Below are 8,220 nucleotides of genomic sequence, written 5' to 3'. Positions count from 1 at the left end.
ACTGTTTGAGGTTGGTGTTTACAAGGGTTTGCTTCTGAATAAGCTGAGTGTAAACTAAATAAATTACAAGATGAAAGAAAGCTTAGAATATTTTGAATGTCTTGCGCGTGTGTTGCTTCTTAGTTTCTTAGCCGCTTCTTTCAATCTTCAGCCTCTATATATACTCCAAGGATTAGGGTTGAGCGTTGCATGGGAAATGCTACCGTTGGAGGGCAGTTCTGGAAAATCCAGCTTCTGCTGTGGCTGAGAACGTTAGGTAGGTCGTCAGGAAGGTACACTGCTTTTGTACTTGGATAGCGACTTGACCTTTTAACCTAGGAGACTTCTGATCAGAGGAATGCTTCGTATAGGAACTTGTGAAGCCGGTTGATCAGAGTCAGAGGGAAAGCACAGATCCTCTGACCATTGTATCTTCTGATTCTGAACTCAGAGGGAAGAACATGGCCTTCAGAGTTTCTTGCTTCTGGACTTCAGAGTTTCCACTATTCAGCTTCTGGATCTTCAGAGTCTTCTACACCATCGGAACATCTGAACCTTCAGTGTTTCTTGGTTGTCAGAACTTCTGGATCATCAGAGCTTCTAGCGACTGAGTCCTCATCAGAGTTTGTATAGCTTCAGATCTTCTGAAGCTTTTCCACTGTTCATACTGAACATGGTGAATGCGAAAGCGTTGCTTGGGTTACCCTTTATACACAGTGCTTCTGATTTGTGTGAAATTGAGTCAGGGTCAGAGCCTGTAAATAGCACACTCAGAAAAACACGTTAGAGTACCACAATTGTTCATATCAAAAGGTTAACTTGTAATCATCAAAACATAGAGTTGTACTACTAGATCAAAACTTGATCTTACAGAAGACTCTGAAGATCCAGAAGCTGAATAGTGGAAACTCTGATGTCCAGAAGCAAGATACTCTGAAGACCATGTACTTCCCTCTGAGTTCAGAATCAGAAGATACAACGATCAGAGGATCTGTGCTTTCCCTCTGACTCTGATCAACCGGCTTCACAAGTCCCAATATGAAGCATTCCCCTTATCAGAAGTCTCCTAGGTTTAAAGGTCAAGTCACTATCCAAGTACAAAAGCAACTGTACCTTCTTGACGACCTACCTAACAGTCTCAGACACAGCAGAAGCTGGATTTTCCAGAACTGCCCTCCAACGGTAGCATTTCCCATGCAACGTTCAACCCTAATCCTTGGAGTATAAAAAGAGGCTGAAGACTGAAAGAAGCGGCTAGAAGCATTCACATACGCGCAAGACAAATTCAAATTCTTCTAATCTTTCTTTCATCTGAAATTCATTGTGTTTACTATAAGCTTTTTAGAAGCACTTTCTTTGTAAACAAGAACTTCATATACAGTTGTATAGTTTTCCTTTAGGAGATCAAGGTTGATCGGATCCTAGAGAAGACTAAGAGAGTGAATCTTAGTGTGAGTTAAGTCAGTGTAATTTTTAGTCACTTGTAGGTTTGAAGTGCAGTTGTAACTCTTACCTGATTAGTGGATTGCCTTCATTCTAAGAAGGAAGAAATCACCTTAACGGGTGGACTAGATTAGCTTGAGTGATTTATCAAGTGAACCAGGATAAAATCCTTGTGTGCTTTTCTATCTCTTATCTTTAGCACTTAAGTTCTCGAAAGATTTGTCAAAATCTTTAAGGTGGAAGCTTTATCTTGAAAACGTTATTCAAACCTCCCCCCCCTTTCTACCGTTTTTCATACCTTCACTCTTTTTGAAACCACTCCCTTCACCTTCTCCTCGCTCTTGAGGTTGTCTTGAGCTTTGGCCTTGGAATCCTTGGCTAGGAAATTGTCTTTGAAAACCATTTCCTTGCCCACTATTACCTTGCCTCCAAGAAAAATTAGGGTGATTCCTCCATCCTGGATTGTAAGTATTTGAAAATGGGTCATTCCGAGCTTGACCCATAGCCTTCACTTCCTCCTCCGGTCTAGTCTCTGTGCATTCTTCGCTGTCATGTGGCCCTCCACAAGTCACACACTCCACCTTGGCAACTCGACCACCAATCTTGGTAGTCTTCATTTGATTTTGAATCTCATTCATTTGCTTGGAGAGTTGCTTGTTGGAGGCCATAAGTTGATCATAAGCTTCAACCTCAAGGACTCCTCTTCGGGCTTGGCGATCATTACTCGAGTTCATGGCTCTTATAGCCATTTTTTCGATCATTTCGTACCCCACTTGTGGAAGTAAGGCATCGAACTCTCCACTTGAAGCCGCATCCAAACCAAACCTCGATGAATATTGGAGACCATCATAGAACTTCGCTACTTGCTCAGCTTGAGTAAGGTTATGTTGAGGACACCTCCTCAAGAGCTTCTTGAACCTCTCCCAAGCTTCATAGAGATTCTCATCGGTGGATTGAGTAAAAGTCATGATGTCATTCTTGAGCTTTCTCAAGAGGGCTCTTGAAACAAACCTTGTGGTGAACTTCTCAGCCAAGTCTTCCCACGATGTAATGCTACCTTGGGGTTGTGAGTTCAACCACTCCTCAGCAGTATCCCTCAATGAAAAAGGGAACAAACTCAAGCGGATGGTGTCCGCTGAAACATTCTAAACTCTGTAGGTGTTGCAACTGCAGATAAACCGCTCCATGTGTGCATGGGGATCTTCAAGAGCACCTCCACCATACTGATTTTGGCTCACCAAATTAATGAATGTCGGCCTCAGCTCTAAGTTTCCCGTGCCATCGGGGGAAACTATGCTGCCGGGATAATCGTAGCTCATGGCAGCCGAGGTGAGGTCTCTAAGAGAACGATTGGCATTCTCCAATTCTTGCTCTTTAAGTCTTTGAGCAAGAGCCTCATTCACTCTTTCTTCAATGTCGGCTTGCATCTCCTCCTCCATCATATGGGCAGCCATGGCTGCTAACTCAGCAGCTCTTTGTTGAGCTCATCGACAATGGAGAGTACGCTCCGGCTCCGGATCAAACAGCAGTGGATCCGTGCCAAGACTACCGTGCATAAACTGAAATCACAAAACAGAGAAAAGGTTAGTAACACCTATTCAATGCAATGCTTGGTAAAACAAACAAACAAACTCTTTAACTTAAACCGAAAACCACAAACAATCCCCGGCAACGGCGCCAAAAACTTGTTGGTCAATTCGCAAGTGTACGAATACCTCCGGGTTTTAAAATATCAAACCTCAGGGATTGTGATTGAGAATTGTTGATTTAAGCCTAAAGTTTGCAAGTTCTTAAAACAGTAAAATTCAGAAATTGGTTTTGGTTGATTGTGACAAAGGTTTTGCAAAAGAGCAATGTTGGTAAAGTTTGAAATAACAATTGATGGGAAATTGCCTTGGGTTGTTGATCATCTAATCCAGTTTAGTCCACCTATCCTATGCATGTGAAACCTTGATTTAACTCTTGTTGTTGTAAGGCCCAAGTTTTAACGCTTTGGATAAGTGAATAAAATAAAAGAGTTTATTTGATTAAGATAAATTTGGGAAGGAAAAAGGTTCAGGAAAAGTCCAAGAATTTATCGAAAAACCGATAAGAGTTATAGCACGACTAACATACGCTTAATCCTAGGTCAAAGGTATTAGTGAATAGTTAATTTACGCTTTAGGACACGATGGAAACTAATTCCAAAAATCCTCAGAGAAATGTTAGAACTTCTCTTTTCCGTCCTTAAACAACCATTTCGATGCGAAATCCTGGAAAGTACGAACGTCAAATTCCAATTCTCGGAAGTTTGCCGAAACGGAATCCCTGATAGTTCGAGAAAACCTAAGATCGACAGACGATGAAGACTTTTTCTATTCGGAGCTGCAAAAGAAGATTCCACCCGCGTTCTCCTATTTCTCTCATCATTCCTAATCTTTCTTCAGAAGGAAGTTTTCTCATCCGACGATCACTGCAAAAAGTAGTTTTTCGGGATAAACCGACTTACACCGACTTATGCCGATTTTGGATCTTTTGGTTTAATTCCAAGAATCCTGTTTTGAGTTCTGGAATTCTGTCGCCAGAACCTATCTTAGAATGCGCAGAGGAACGCGTAGGAAAAATCGGAATCGCAAAAAAATCTTTTTTCCGTTTTTTTTCCAAAACCTATAAATAGCTTGAAAATTAGATTTTTTGCAAAAAAAATACCCATTTCCCCTCCCCAAACCCGCGAGCACCTAGAGAGAGAGAGAGAGATCCGGATCTTCGTCGTTTCTTGCCCGTTTGCTTCACCGATCGTCACTAATCGAAGACCTCGAGGTAGGTAAACTATACTCTCCTTCGAATCGTCGTTTCTGTCCACTTCTCCTACGACTTTCTGAGTTCAAAATTTTGAGGTTTTTGTAAAATTGTCCAAATAGCTTGATTTCAGTGTCTAAACTTCTTCCCTGCATGCTCCTGAGCGTGTTCTGCGGATTAGATTTTGTCAAATGTCGACGAAATGCCGCCGGGATCAATTTCTACCTTAAATACCCATTTTTCGGTAAAGTCGCAACCTTTAAGCTCTAATCTATCGACTTGCTTAGTGCTAGTAGGATTTGTCGTCATAAACGTCGTTGTGGACGTCTCCATCCAATCTGATTTTCAAAAATCCAATTTTGAAATTTTGAGCTAAAAATAATGACCAAACTACCCCTATATCAGTTTTCGATCCGAAAATTTTTCCGAGCCTAGAACCGTCTTAGTTACGGCTTATGTTAACCTAGGAACCAAGTTTGATCGAAGAAAAATCGACCCTCCCAATTAAAGGAAGTGGCAGACCTACGGGTTCACTGCTGATCTGACTACTTTTGTGTGGTGTAAGAGACGCCCGAGCGGAATGGTCCCACTTTGGCCGGTGTTAGGGCTGACTCGATGGTGTCCATCCTTCTTCCGGAATGGATTTTGTTACCCAGCATTGCATTTCATGCAACATACATGCTGACTTAGTTGCTGAGTGTGATTGGTACCTGTTTATCCTACTTGAGGCATGCTAATTGTTATTATGATCTTTATATTCATTGTGATATATGCAACCCTAGGATGTTATCCCTAAACTTATAAGCCTGAGAGGCTAAATAATTATTATCCTATATATCTGGTTTTATTATTTATATAATTCTTTGGAGTTGACCCTCGCGTCTTCTGTGTGTGTTTGGGCGGACTACGCCATTGTCAGTTGAGTATGGCGGACCGGTTCACGAGGGTTCACCCTTCAGAGGAAACTAGGTTGAAGAAGCTTGATCAGGAGGACTACGGTTCAGGGGTGGTCGACCCTGCTGGCCACCGAGCGACTTACTCGAGATGGGATTAGTGTAGGAGTAGTGTCGATGCTCTGACCGTCATGCTTCAGTTTTGGGGACAGGGTAGTTTCCTACCGGTAGCTTTTTGTGTGGTTTCCTATGGAGATCACAGAGAGCTGGTTGGATTTAGGGGGTCTGTTCTTAGGCCGCTGGGCCAACTTGTTCTCAGATTTTGAGGTTTAGTGTTGCGGACACCGTATTTTTACCTTGGTTTGTACTTTTGCCTACGGGCGTTACTCTCTTTTACTTTCCGTCACTGGAGGTTTACTCGTGACGTGGTTTACAACTTACAGTGGGGGCTGTAATCATATTGTATATTAGTTCTGTTATCTTCGTTTTAGAGTTTCATCTCTTTCTGTCTTTACTTACATTATCGAAAAAAAATAATTCACGTTTTTCCGCTTAAGTTATTTCTTTGGTTACTAAAGTGACGCCACCGAAATCGGGGTGTTACAGTTGTTATAGCCTATGTACTTACTAGTTGATTCCTCACAAAAGTAATTCTCTCAAATTGAAAGTTAAGCCCAATTCCTTGTGTACCTAAACATTCATAAGAGATATAATAGCATGTATATTTAGGCCAACAAAACCCTACCCTCACACTATGCCTAGAAGCAAGTATAGAAGGATCTATTCCAATTCATGTCCCTAAATCATAACAAATTTCCATTTGATTATAATCTAGCCTATAGCAAAGGTGCACCAAAGCTAAACATGCAATAAGGAATTGAAATACAAGATTAAATCAAGACTCATGCATAGAGATAGGATTTAACAAACTAAAATTTCATAGAATCTCTTAACCCAAAGCAAAAAGTAAACTAGCCACTCATGGCTAGTGAATTCATGAAGGAGATGTAAAGAAAACCTGAGAAAAAATACAAGTTGGAAGCCTCCCTTGGCCCCAAAGTTCTCCTCAGCTCTCAAACTTGATAAAAAATGAGTAAAATGTCAAAATGTATCAAAGAAATTGGCCTAAGCCTTATTTATAGGCAAATTACACGAGACTGGGCGCTCAGGCGCCAATTCAGAGCGCCTGAGCGCCAATTGCATGTTGAAAAACATGCCTCTGGACCTAATTGGCGCCTAGGCGCCCACTCCCAGCGCCTAGGCGCTTAAGCTCGCCTGAAAGGGACTTTTTGGCTTCTGAAACTCCTCTTTTCAATCCTCTTTAAGTTCTCCATCAATTCCATGCTTCTTGGCCTTCTTTCTCCTTCAGTTTCTGCTCTCCAAACCTAACCAACAAGTCAAGGAAGATTCTAGAAGCTCCAAGAGCTCATTAGCACAAGAGGTCCTTCAAAAAACACAACAAAACCATGCAAGTCCTACACTTTACTTAAAATGCAAGAAAACTCCCTATAAAACTACTAAATTACCAAAACAAAATAAAGACTAAAGAAAAGAATAAAAATGCATGAGAATGCATGAAACACTACATGAGACTCAACAAAAAGACTCAAAACAAACAAAGAAATGACCCTAAAAACACTACTAAAACAGGGTCATCAAGAGTTATTTCCTTGGCACTGACCCAGATCTCTGGGATATGGTCATGGAAGGCTATACTGATCCAGTAGATGCTATAGGAGTGAAGATCCCCCGTTCTGAAATAACTGACGCTCAGAAGAAGCGTTTCAAGGATCATCGCAAGGCAAAGTCTTTGCTATTCAGCTCAATATCATATATTGAGTATGAGAAGATCTCTGACAAAGAAACAGCAAAATCCATCTATGACTCCTTGGTCATGACGCATGAAGGAAATGAAGAGGTCAAGGAGACCAAAGCTCTTGCTCTCATACAACAATATGAGCAATTTAAGATGGAATCTGGTGAAACCATTGAAGAGATGTACTCAAGGTTTCAAACTCTGATTGTTGGAATCAGAGTGCTAAACAAGGGCTACTCTACTGGTGATCATGTCAAAAAGATCATCAGAAGTTTGCCTAAGGAGTGGATGGCTTTAGTCACTGCACTGAAACTCTCCAGGAATCTGAACTCGTTGAAGTTAGAAGAGCTCGTGAGTCATCTCAGAAGCCATGAGATTGAACTCAAAGAGCACAGGCCTCAAAAGAAAGACAAATCTATTGCTCTTAAGTCAAAATCTGACAAAGCGAAAGCTTATCAGGCTGAAGAGGAAGATTCATCTGAAGAGCTATCAGATGCGTCTGGTGATGAAGAACTATCTCTTTTCACAAAGAGATTAAGCAAACTCTGGAAGAACAGACACAACAAAGGCAAAGGACCAAAGAAAAGCTCAGGAAGATTTGAATCTTCATCCGGTCAGAAGAAGTTGTCTGGAAAGGAAGTCACTTGCTTCGAGTGCAAGGAATCTGGGCACTACAAAAGTGACTGTCCCAAGCTAAAGAAGGACAAGAGACCAAGAAGAGTCTTCAAGAAGAAAGCTCTCGTGACCTTCGATGCGACTGACTCTGATGAAGCTGAGTCAGAAGAAGATGAAGCTGTGGAGGCTCTGATGGCTACCACCAGCAGAGGTGCTGAAGCTTCAAAAGATGACTCAGACTCTGAGAATGACGATGAGGTATTCTCTAACTTTTCTCTATCTGAGCTAAGAACTGCTTTATCTGAAATAATGAAGAGACATGATGTTCTGCTAAATAAACATAAAGAGCTTAAAAGGAAATATGCTGTTAAAACTAGTTCTTCAGAAGTTCATGAGAAGTCAGTCTCTGAACTCATGGAAGAAAACTATACTCTTGTTAATGACAACTGTAACACCCCGATTTCGGTGGCGTCACTTTAGTAACCAAAAGTAAACTTAATGCGGAAAAACGTAAATATTTTTTTTTTGATAATAACTAAGACAAGACTGAATTAAATAAAGCCCAAATGCGAAAGGTAACAGAACTAAAACACAATACATATAACATTCCCCGCTGTAAGTAGCGACCTCGTCACGAGTAACCTCCAGTGACGGAAAGTAGGAAAGTGTAACGCCCGTAGGCAAAATGTACAATCC

General features: G+C 41.2%; 1 non-coding gene across 1 annotated transcript; it reads left to right on the top strand.

Annotated features, from left to right (window-relative positions):
- Window positions 1-2,301: 2,301 nt before the first annotated feature.
- LOC130721602 (small nucleolar RNA R71) lies at window positions 2,302-2,408 on the top strand. The gene has a single exon (XR_009013529.1). It is a non-coding gene; the product is annotated as a small nucleolar RNA R71 (small nucleolar RNA).
- Window positions 2,409-8,220: the final 5,812 nt, after the last annotated feature.

This window comes from Lotus japonicus, chromosome 5 (assembly GCF_012489685.1).
Source record: "Lotus japonicus ecotype B-129 chromosome 5, LjGifu_v1.2".
Classification (NCBI taxonomy): Eukaryota; Viridiplantae; Streptophyta; class Magnoliopsida; order Fabales; family Fabaceae; genus Lotus; species Lotus japonicus.
This window is presented reverse-complemented; position numbering and strand designations above follow the sequence as displayed.